Source organism: Triticum aestivum, chromosome 6D (genome assembly GCF_018294505.1).
Source record: "Triticum aestivum cultivar Chinese Spring chromosome 6D, IWGSC CS RefSeq v2.1, whole genome shotgun sequence".
Classification (NCBI taxonomy): domain Eukaryota; kingdom Viridiplantae; phylum Streptophyta; class Magnoliopsida; order Poales; family Poaceae; genus Triticum; species Triticum aestivum.
The window spans coordinates 306,214,107-306,226,925 of record NC_057811.1 but is presented as its reverse complement, the minus strand read 5'-3'; the positions used below and the strand labels follow the sequence as shown (position 1 = coordinate 306,226,925).

The 12,819-nt window shown below is 44.5% G+C and overlaps 1 pseudogene; it reads right to left on the bottom strand.

The window, feature by feature from the left end:
• LOC123142598 (protein SOSEKI 5-like) overlaps positions 1-12,819 on the bottom strand; it is a 109,544-nt pseudogene that overhangs the window by 77,463 nt on the left and 19,262 nt on the right.

Sequence of the window (12,819 nt, the reverse complement as noted above, 5' to 3'; positions counted from 1 at the left end):
TCTTCACTCCGCCGCCGCCGTAGCTGTCTTCCTCAGCCAAGTTAGGGCGTGGAAGATCTGCACTGACGAACTTCACATCTTCACATCCCAGTTCGTCGTGTTCTTCATACAGGGTAATTAAAAGTTACTTTTACTGCCCTCTTTGATTCAAATGATTTCTACAAAATCTTCAAAGGTGTTTTTCTTCAAATCCTCACACACTAAACTCCTCACATGTCATTTGTTCTTGATTCATTTCTCTAAGCTGTATTTTTCTTCAAGATTCCTCAATTGTGTGGATTTTTTATCTATACAACTTTGGAACCTAAGACAAAGAACGCTTAGTGAAATTCTTCAAGACTCATCTGGTCAAATTCCTCAAACTTGTTCTTTTTACAAAAACTTCTGAGAACGCATATGACCTCTCCAAATTCCTCGCAACTATACTCTGTTCACAGGTACTCATGTCCGCTGCTGAATCACTAGGTTCTCATCAACTTAACTCATTTGCAGCGTTCCTCGAAGAAAAGTTGCATACATCTTCAGAGAATTCCATCGTTCAAATTCCTCATCTGAAGAAAATGGCTGATGGAAAGAAGCCACAGAAAGGAGGAAAGAGGCATGAGGTCAACACTGCTTTTGAAATCCCTGAGGACATCTATGCTGGATACTACACACCCCCTGAGGAAGATAAAAATCAGTGCAAGGTGCGCATTCAAAAGATTGAGAGGAGATGGGCAAGAGAGTGGAGGGAGTACAGATATGTTACTCCCAAATACATGAAGAAATTTGCTGTTACCCCTCCATGCTCAAGACCTCCATTGGCACCTGGCCAAGTAGCAGATCCCACCAGCCTCAAGCGTGGTGAGGACTATCCTGAAGTACGGGCCAAGCGTCAGGCCAAGTTGGCCAAACAGGCAAAAGAAGCAGTGAGGAAATTCAACGAGGACTCTGCTGTTGTTGCTGCCTCTGCTGAGGCCTCTGCTGTCAAGCCTAAGAAGGCCATGTCAAAGAAGCTTGCTCACAAGCCAAGTGCTTCTTCTTCAATGCCCTCACGGCCGAGTTCCTCAAAGCCCTCACAGCCAATTCCTCACGCTGCTCCTGCTCCTCCAAAATCCTCAGCTCCTCCGCCAAAGTCCTCAGCTGCTCTGACCAAATCCTCTGCACTTGTGCATCTTGCCACGTGCCAAAGGACTACAGGCATCTCTATTGCCTCAGGAGCTTCTGCTAGTTCCTCTGCTAGTTCAGGGCCGCTAGAGCCAAGGGCACAAATGTGCCTCTGCTTTTGGATCCAAAGTTGATCCTCGACTACATTGATCTCTGGCACAAGGACCCAAACACTCCTATGCCCGATTTCAAGTTGACTCCTGGCCAAAGTCATATGCTGACTGCCTTCATACAAGAAGAGAAATGGAAATTTGAAAAGGCCAGGCAGATCAAGAAAGCGCAGTACAAGAAGGAGCGTTTTCTGAAGAAACACGTTGTCTCTATGACAACTGAAGAACTTGTCAATATTCAATCTAAGATCAAGAAACTCAGTGATGAATTTGACGTATACCGCGCTGACTGGCTTGGAGCCAAAGTCCGTTTTGTGAAGTTGACAGAAAAGTTCTCTCCAAATGTTGCAGCTCCATTGCAACCAGAAATTCCTCAGGCTGAAGCATCTGCTCAGCCGACTGAAGATCATGCCAGCACCGCTGATGACATTCAGTCTGCTGAAGAAAATGTGAGTTCCAGGGCTGATGACTCCATTCCAGCCGCAGATGAAATTGCCAGGGCATCCACTAGTGGTGCGCCTGAAGAAAATGAAGAGGTCAGGGCAATTGCATTAGTTGTGCCTGAAGAAACTCAACCAAATTCCTCTGCTCCTCCTGCGCCTACCCCAACTCCGATCCTTCCATCTGCTTCAGATGTGAAGAAGACTAAGGCTACAGAGCGTGCAGCAGTGAAGAAAAGGAAGGCATCAACTTCATCAGATTCTTCAGCTCCGAAGAAGATGAAGTCTTTGACCAGCTCGTTTGAAAACCCCAATGATGTTGTTCCTATCTCAACCATGCCATCAAAGGACCATGTTCCTTATGATGAAGAATATGTGATTCCTAGTGAATCCGATGAAGAAAATCCTCCTGCTGCTTCGTTAGAGCAGTTGGATGAAGAAATTGAAGTGGATGCAATCCCTTCAACTCCAGTTGTTTCCTCGCCTATGCCTCAGTTTACTGCTGAAGAGGCTGGCGTCAAAGAAATGGAAGATGAGGATGTGGACATTGGCTGTACCACACTTGTGCTAAATGATGACTTTTGGGAAAGTCAGCACCCCAACTCTCCACTGTTCACACCATTGCAACAGATTCCTCAGTCCCCAGTAACTACAGTTCAAATGGGATCTGATGAACCTCATGCCACACCGTCTGTCCATGAATAAATTCCAGCCACTAGTGCTGAAGAAAATGTAAATGAAGAATTGAAGACCCAGGCTGTCACTGAAGAAGAAGCTGAAATTCCTCAGCCTGTGGAGCCTGAGATTGTAATTCCTGAGGTAATAATGCAATTGACTGACACTCCTCAGCCCAAACCAAAGGATTCATTCTCAAAGAAGCAGAAATTCAAGGCTGATGATTTCTTCGGCGAGCACGTGTTCTTCACCGACTACAATCCCTATGATTCTGCTTGTCTTAGAAGGAAGCGCTTCTGGACCACCAGCCAGCCAACTTCTATTCTTCACTGCTCTTCAACAAGGACAAAGTCTTCGACCACGAGCATATTCCTCATGTGGACATGGAATCACTGCCATGCTTCACACCTGTCCTCAGTGTGCTTCATGACACGGGCCTCCTCAACTTTTGCACAGGCATAGTTGATTGGAATGAAGAGCTCAATCTTCAATTCTACGCAACACTGCATATCACAGGAGATGCTGATGATCTGAACTCCTGGGTTTTGGACTGGATGACCGAAAACACTCACTACAAAGCACCGGCCTCTGAATTACTTCACGCCCTGCCCATCAGTCCTCCACCTGAAGGAGCTCGTTGCATGTCCCAAGAGCCTGAGCTTACAGATCACTATATGCAAGTGCTGATGAAGCCATTGAAACCTGGTCAATCCTCAAGGACAAAATTCCTCGTGAAGGAATTGCAGTATGTACCCAGGACAGTCTATCGCATTCTGACGAAGACTATGAGTCCAATCAAAGGCCACGACTCATCTGATGAGGAAATTGTTGGCATCATGAAGAATCTGGTATTCAACATCATTCATGGCATACCTGTCAACTATCATGATTTCTTCATGAGGACTCTGGCAAATGTTGCACTTTCTCTGTTTGAGCTGAAGCCTTATGCACCTTGGATTATGAGATTCCTCAGGACAAGGTCTTCACTCAACTACAAGGCTGATTTTCAGAATCACCTCAGCTACTTGCCCCCGATTGAAGTCCTCAAGCGGACCTATTCCTCAGCTGATGAAAAGGGCAAGGCACCGGCTGTTATTGATGAAGGCATTCATCCATTGGATGGTCAGTTTCGCAAACCTGCATCTTATTCCACCAATGATGACTCTGCCACTCATGATTCTGCTGCCCATGCCTCCAAGCCAAATCCTCAAGCCACTGCTCCTCGTGTGATGACTGACCGTGAGCTTCTGCTAAGTCTTCACCAGAAGGTGGATCGAAACCATAAATGGGTTAAGCATCAGTTTGGTTCAATTCTTCACAACATGACTGCTACACATAATGCAGTGAAGAAAAATCATTACTACCTCCATGAAGTCTTCGGTCGCACCTGGGCTATTCTGTCACATGTATATGGTGAAGAAGATCTGAAGAAAATGGGTCTCAAGGAAGACTTTGACTGGTCTGCACCTCCACCGAAGAAATACAAGAAGGTCAAGGTTCCTTCCTTGGTGGCAAGCTCCTATTCTTCATCACGTGACACCGACGAGTATGCAGACTTGGACGACACTGCAGCAGGCCCTACAACAACAAACGACCCCAACAACGCTGGCGCTCCTTCTTCAACTTGATATTCTTCAGGGGCTTAGTCCTCAGTTTCGATCCTTTTGGTCATTCGATGACAAAGTGGGAGAAATTTGAGTTAGTCTTCAAGCGGGTCTATCTTATATGGGCGTTTTTTTCTTAAGTTACAACTCTCGTTTTTCTGATGACTTTGCTGGATCGAGTTGTAAACTTAAACTCTATGGTGACCTGATACTTTTGCTGTAGTTTTCCTGCATGCTTATTTCTCAGTAATGTTTATGCACGCATGCTGAATTACATCAGTCACCATATTTCATCATGCATTTCAAATTCTTCATATACTATGTCAAATGCGTGTATGAATTACAAGATATAGGGGGAGATCTCCATGATTCAAGTCTTCAGGTGTGCATTGCTTCAAAAGCAAATTCCTCACTATGCACATCTTCAGGGGGAGTTCTTCTATATCTTGCAATAAAATTCCTCAATATTAGTATTTACACTTCATATGTTTATCCCCGTTGAAAACTTAACCTATATTGTCATCAATCACCAAAAAGGGGGAGATTGTAAGTGCATCTAGTGCCCCTTAGTGATTTTGGTGTATTGAAGACTTATAGGTTAAGAGACTAATGAGTTTATGAGTGTACACAGGTCTATAAGTCTATGAGGAGTTTGATATTTACAGAGAAAGTCGACCCCTAAAAATGAAGTTCTTCGACTGAAGACTTTGGATTTCTGAAGACTTTCTGAAGACTTTGAAAGTGAAGAAATTGGTGTGACCTTGAAGACTTGGTATTCATTCGAGGAACATGAAGCGTGAAGACTCTTGTTTTTATAGTTTCATTTTCTCTTTCTTGAGTCATAGTAAACATCGTACTGTTAAAGGGGGTCGAGGAAATACTAAGGAAAAATTTCCATGTGATGCTCAACTCAAAATCCTACACCTACCAATCCCTTCGAGTGAAGCCATTGGAAATCTCATATAGTTCAGTCATATTATTCAGTGACAAAGACGAAGTTCTTCTGGTCTCTGAGGAATTTGTTCTGACTAAGGAGTTAGGAATTCGCCAGTGCGGATTGCCTACACAGTGAGGAACATGATAGCCCTGAGGAATTTGATACTCAAATTTCCGACCGTTGCTGTGCTATGCGCCAGCTGTCCCAAAATATCTACCCACCTAACGGTCATATCATTGAAGGGCATTTATGTCTTATCATGTCAGGCTGCTCCCTAGGCTATAAATAGCCGCCCCCTACAACCACTAGCTGGTTGGCTGCTCCGAGAGAAACAGACACTTGTCATTTGAGAGCATCCCATCCTCCGAGGACTTTGAGCGAAAATCACCAAGTGAGGAAAACCCAAACCCAAACATCTACAAACCCAAAGTGACTGAGCATCACTGAAGAGATTGATCCTGCGTGGATCTGACGCTTGTTACCTTTGAAGACTATGCTTCTTCCAGACGTTTAGGCGTCATGGTCTAGAGCATCCAAGAGGAATTGTGGATCGCCGAGTGACCGAGTTTGTGAAGGTTCAAAAGTCACCTGAAGACTTACCACGAGTGATTGGGCGAGGTCTGTGTGACCTTAGCTCAAGGAGAATACGGTGAGGACTGTGTGTCCGGGACTGTGTGTCCTCAGGTTTAAATACCTAGCCGCTCCAACCAGATGTACAACTGAGACAACAGTTGGAACTGGTCTACCAAATCATTGTCTTCACCAAGCCTACTGGTTCTATTTCCTCAACTCTTTCATTTCCTCATATCTGTGTTTGAAGACTTTGACTGAAGACTTTCTCAATTTCCTCAGTTCAATTTCTTTAGTCTGTTTGTCTTCATTCTGTGTTATCCAGTGTTTACGCTTTCTGTACTCTGTGCTTGTCTTCATTTCATCATGATGACCATGCTTGTGTTCTGCTATGTTTACTTTTGAGTAGTTATTCCGCTGCAAGTAGTTCTTCGCTAAGGAATTTCCTCACCTGCAAATTCCTCAGTTAAGAAGTCATATAAATCGCCTATTCACCCCCCCCCTCTAGTCGATATAACGCACTTTCACTCACTTCTTTCGAGAGAAACTCCTTCTCTAGAAAGGATCCATTCTTGGCAATGAATGTCTTGCCTTCGGATCTGTGATAGAAGGTGTACCCAACAGTTTCTTTTGGGTATCCTATGAAGACACATTTCTCCGACTTGGGTTCGAGCTTATCAGGTTGAAGCTTTTTCACATAAGCATCGCAGCCCCAAACTTTAAGAAACGACAACTTTGGTTTCTTGCCAAACCATAGTTCATAAGGCGTCATCTCAACGGATTTTGATGGTGCCCTATTTAACGTGAATGCGGCCGTCTCTAAAGCATAACCCCAAAATGATAGCGGTAAATCAGTAAGAGACATCATAGATCGCACCATATCTAGTAAAGTATGATTACGACGTTCGGACACACCATTATGCTGTGGTGTTCCGGGTGGCGTGAGTTCCGAAACTATTCCGCATTGTTTCAAATGTAGACCAAACTCGTAACTCAAATATTCTCCTCCACGATCAGATCGCAGAAACTTTATTTTCTTGTTACGATGATTTTCAACTTCACTCTGAAATTCTTTGAACTTTTCAAATGTTTCAGACTTATGTTTCATTAAGTAGATATACCCATATCTGCTTAAATCATCTGTGAAGGTGAGAAAATAACGATACCCGCCACGAGCCTCAACATTCATTGGACCACATACATCAGTATGTATGATCTCCAACAAATCAGTTGCTCGCTCCATAGTTCCGGAGAACGGCGTTTTAGTCATCTTGCCCATGAGGCATGGTTCGCAAGTACCAAGTGATTCATAGTCAAGTGATTCTAAAAGTCCATCAGTATGGAGTTTCTTCATGTGCTTTACACCAATATGATCCAAACGGCAGTGCCACAAATAAGTTGCACTATCATTATCAACTCTGCATCTTTTGGCTTCAACATTATGAATATGTGTATCACTACTATCGAGATTCATCAAAAATAGACCACTCTTCAAGGGTGCATGACCATAAAAGATATTACTCATATAAATAGAACAACCATTATTCTCTAATTTAAATGAATAACCGTCTCGCATCAAACAAGATCCAGATATAATGTTCATGCTCAACGCTGGCACCAAATAACAATTATTTAGGTCTAATACTAATCCTGAAGGTAGATGCAGAGGTAGCATGCCGACGGCGATCACATCGACTTTGGAACCGTTTCCCACGTGCATCGTCACCTCGTCCTTAGCCAGTGTCCGCTTAATCCGTAGTCCCTGTTTCGAGTTGCAAATATTAGCAACAGAACCAGTATCAAATACCCAGGTGCTACTGCGAGCTCTGGTAAGGTACACATCAATAACATGTATATCACATATACCTTTGTTCACCTTGCCATCCTTCTTACCCGCCAAATACTTGGGGCAGTTCCGCTTCCAGTGACCAGTCTGCTTGCAGTAGAAGCACTAAATCTCAGGCTTTGGTCCGGACTTGGGTTTCTTCTCCTGAGCAGCAACTTGTTTGTTGTTCTTCTTGAAGTTCCCCTTCTTCTTCCCTTTGCCCTTTTTCTTGAAACTGGTGGTCTTATTGACCATCAACACTTGATGCTCCTTCTTGATTTCTACCTCCGCAGCCTTTAGCATTGCGAAGAGCTCGGGAATCGTCTTATCCATCCCTTGCATGTTATAGTTCACCACGAAGCTCTTGTAGCTTGGTGGCAGTGATTGAAGAATTCTGTCAATGACACTATCATCCGGAAGATTAACTCCCAGTTGAATCAAGTGATTGTTATACCCAGACATTCTGAGTATATGCACACTGACAGAACTATTCTCCTCCATCTTGCAGTTGTAGAACTTATTGGAGACTTCATATCTCTCAATCCGGGCATTTTCTTGAAATATTAATTTCAACTCCTGGAACATCTCATATGCTCCATGACGTTCAAAATGTCGTTGAAGTCCCGGTTCTAAGCCGTAAAGCATGGCACACTGAACTATCGAGTAGTCATCAGCTTTGCTCTGCCAGACGTTCAAAACATCTGGTCTTGCTCCTGCAGCAGGTTTGGCACCTAGCGGTGCTTCCAGGACGTAATTCTTCTGTGTAGCAATGAGGATAATTCTCAAGTTACGGACCCAGTCCGTGTAATTGCTACCATCATCTTTCAACTTTGCTTTCTCAAGGAATGCATTAAAATTCAACGGAACAACAACACGAGCCATCTATCTACAACAAACATAGACATGCAAAATACTATCAGGTACTAAGTTCATGATAAATTTAAGTTCAATTAATCATATTACTTAAGAACTCCCACTTAGATAGACATCCCTCTAATCATCTAAGTAATCACGTGATCCAAATCAACTAAACCATAACTGATCATCACGTGAAATGGAGTAGTTTTCAATGGTGAACATCACTATGTTGATCATATCTACTATATGATTCACGCTCGACCTTTCGGTCTCAGTGTTCCGAGGCCATATCTGCATATGCTAGGCTCGTCAAGTTTAACCTGAGTATTCTGCGTGTGCAAAACTGGCTTGCACCCATTGTAGATGGACGTAGAGCTTATCACACCCGGTCATCACGTGGTGTCTGGGCACGACGAACTTTGGCAACGGTGCATACTCAGGGAGAACACTTTTATCTTGAAATTTAGTGAGAGATCATCTTATAATGCTACCGTCAATCAAAGCAAGATAAGATGCATAAAAGATAAACATCACATGCAATCAATATAAGTGATATGATATGGCCATCATCATCTTGTGCTTGTGATCTCCATCTCCGAAGCACCATCATGATCACCATCGTCACTGGCGCGACACCTTGATCTCCATCGTAGCATCATTGTCGTCTCGCCAACTATTGCTTCTACGACTATCGCTACCGCTTAGTGATAAAGTAAAGCAATTACAGGGCGATTGCATTGCATACAATAAAGCGACAACCATATGGCTCCTACCAGTTGCCGATAACTCGGTTACAAAACATGATCATCTCATACAATAAAATATAGCATCATGCCTTGACCATATCACATCACAACATGCCCTGCAAAAACAAGTTAGACGTCCTCTACTTTGTCGTTGCAAATTTTACGTGGCTGCTACGGGCTGAGCAAGAACCGTTCTTACCTAAGCATCAAAACCACAACAATAGTTCGTCAAGTTAGTGTTGTTTTAACCTTCTCAAGGACCGGGCGTAGCCACACTCGGTTCAACTAAAGTTGGAGAAACTGACACCCGCCAGCCACCTGTGTGCAAAGCACGTCGGTAGAACCAGTCTTGTGTAAGCGTACGCGTAATGTCGGTCCGGGCCGCTTCATCCAACAATACCGCCGAACCAAAGTGTGACATGCTGGTAAGCAGTATGACTTGTATCGCCCACAACTCACTTGTGTTCTACTCGTGCATATAACATCAACGCAAAAAACCTGGCTCGGATGCCACTGTTGGGGAACGTAGTAATTTCAAAAAAATTCCTACGCACACGCAAGATCATGGTGATGCATAGCAACGACAGGGGAGAGTGTGTCCATGTACCCTCGTAGACCGAAAGCGGAAGCGTTAGCACAACGCGGTTGATGTAGTCGTACGTCTTCACGATCTGACCGATCAAGTACCGAACGCACGGCACCTCCGAGTTCTGCACACGTTCAACTCGATGACGTCCCTCGAACTCCGATCCAGCTGAGCTTTGAGGGAGAGTTCTGTCAGCACGACAGCGTGGTGACGATGATGATGTTCTATCGACGCAGGGCTTCGCCTAAGCACCGCTACGATATTATCGAGGTGGACTATGGTGGAGAGGGGCACCGCACACGGCTAAAAGATCAAAGAGATCAATTGTTGTCTCTATGTGGTGCCCCTCACCTTCGTATATAAAGGGGGAGGAGAGGGCCGGCCAAGGGGAGGAGGCACGCCCAAGGGGGGAGTCCTACTCCCACCGGGAGTAGGACTCCTCCTTTTCCTATTTGGAGAGGGAGAGGGAAGGAAGAGGAAGGAGGGAGGAAGGAAAGGGGGGGCCGGCCCCCCTTCCCAATTCGGATTGGGCTTGGGGGGCGCCACCTCCCTTGCTCCTTTCCCCTCCTTTCCACTAAAGCCCATTAAAGCCCATATACCTCCCGGGGGGTTCCGATAACCTCCCGGTGCTCTGGTATTATCCCGATCTCACCCGGAACCATTCCGGTATCCAAATATAATCGTCCAATATATCGATCTTTACGTCTCCACCATTTTGAGACTCCTCGTCATGTCCGTGATCACATCCGGGACTCTGAACTACCTTCGGTACATCAAAACACATAAACTCGTAATATAACCGTCATCGAACTTTAAGCATGCGGACCCTACGGGTTCGAGAACTATGTAGACATGGCCGAGACACATCTCCGTTCAATAACCAATAGCGGAACCTGGATGCTCATATTGGCTCCCACATATTCTACGAAGATCTTTATCGGTCAAACGCATAACAACATACGTTGTTCCCTTTGTCATCGGTATGTTACTTGCCCGAGATTCGATCGTCGGTATGTCAATACCTAGTTCACTCTCGTTACCAGCAAGTCTCTTTACTCGTTCCGTAATACATCATCCTGCAACTAACTCATTAGTTGCAATGCTTGCAAGGCTTAAGTGATGTGCATTACCGAGTGGGCCCAGAGATGCCTCTCTGACAATCGGAGTGACAAATCCTAATATCGAAATACGCCAACCCAACAAGTACCTTCGGAGACACCTGTAGAGCACCTTTATAATCACCCAGTTACGTTGACGTTTGGTAGCACACAAAGTGTTCCTCCGGTAAACGGGAGTTGCATAATCTCATAGTCATAGGAACATGTATAAGTCATGAAGAAAGCAATAGCAACATACTGAACGATCAAGTGCTAAGCTAACGGAATGGGTCAAGTCAATCACATCATTCTCCTAATGATGTGATCCCGTTAATCAAATGACAACTCTTTGTCTATGGCTAGGAAACATAACCATCTTTGATCAACGAGCTAGTCAAGTAGAGGCATACTAGTGACACTCTGTTTGTCTATGTATTCACACATGTATCATGTTTCCGGTTAATACAATTATAGCATGAATAATAAACATTTATCATGATATAAGGAAATAAATAATAACTTTATTATTGTCTCTAGGGCATATTTCCTTCAGGTTTCACCTCCTCTAACACACTTGAATGTGACCTACTAGTGGGGCCTCTCCTAAGTGCCAACTTCTTCCTCCTTTTTGTAGGTTTTTCCATTGGTGGTTCTTCTCTTGCAACAACATTAACCTCATCCTCCTTCTCCTGCTCCTCCTCCTCCATATCAAACAAATCCTCAACCTTAGTGTCACCCTCATAATGTACTTGTTCCTCTTCTGAATCTTCATCTGAATCTTCATCTTCAACTTCTTGCTCTGCTAATATATTCCCCTCTATTATCTCTATGTCTTCAGAAATCCTATACTTCTCCATGCAGAAAGGATTGTTATCACTGTCATATCCAGCCTCAGAGTCATCACTACTATTATGTGCCTCCTCTAACACTGGTTCTTCCTCCATTACAGCTTTGAGCTTCTCGTTTCTAAAGTTTCTGCTCTCTTGTGTGCACACAGCAGTAGGTTGAGTAGGACTGCCGCTGCACTGACTATGAAAAACAACACCTTCTTCATCAAAACTGTAGGCTCACTAAGATCATACACAATAGCTGGTTCATACAATATAGTTGCTAAATCTTCTTCTCTCTGACAGACATTACTGAAATTTGATCTCACTGAATCTTCTTCTACTTGACATACAAAAGGTGTTGTTGCCCTTACTAGCAAATTTAGAACTAAATTATGCTCATATTTCTTCTTTAGTTGATGCAGCTTGATGTTTGTGTCAATCAATTGTAAGCCATGCTCTCTCTCCTCTCCTCTGCCTAAATTCTTCATGTGGTACAGTTCATCAGAGAAAGAAAAACCTTGTGTTTGCATCAGTGCATATAGGTTCAGAAATGTCACATCTGAGCTGCATATCTTCCTATCCAAATTATGTTGTGCATCAGAGTGAATCCGAACATCCCAAACAGCATCATCCAAACTAAAAATGACAGCAAAAATTTAAAATATCATGAGCAACTAACCCTAGCCCCTAGTTTTGAAATAGGAAGAAAGGAGAGAAGAGAGGCACTTATAGCACGCTGCCACCAGCTCCACTGATCCAGTGATGGCTACTGGTAGGATTGGCCACCCATATCTCTCCCAGCCTCCCTGTCCTCCATGGACAGCGCCGCCTCCTCCTCCAAATCCTCATCATCGGTGCTGGAGTAGTATGTACTGGAGCCGCCGTCATCGAGACCTAAGTGGTCATCGCTCCCGAGGCCGAGAAGGTCTTCGTACCCACCCGCACCATCATCGCCGCCGCCATCGCCAGAGAGGGCAGAGGGAGAGGAGGGAGAGGGGAGAGGAAAGCTAGGGTTCGTCCCATTCGGGTTTGACCCGACCGAGCCAGAAACAACGACTGAACTGGGCGGGCTCGAGTAAGCGGCGTGCGCAGGTACGCCACCGTGTCACCTGACACATGGGTCCGCTCGGTCAGATACATGGTCAATACGTGCTTATACGGTTGTCAGACCGCTTTGCAACACTTAGGCTTAGAGCTGGCACTGAATTGCAAAAAATGTGACTAATGGTACTGATTCGTTACGGCGTGCCGAAGTGTGGTAGTTCCTTGCAATTAACTCTGGAGGACCAGGAGTAAGCGTCTGCCATGCCGGCGCCCCGGAGCACAGTTAACTGGTTTTAAAGTTTTGAGGGGCTAATTGATCCGGTATTGGAGTTGAGGGGGAAATTGGTCCAT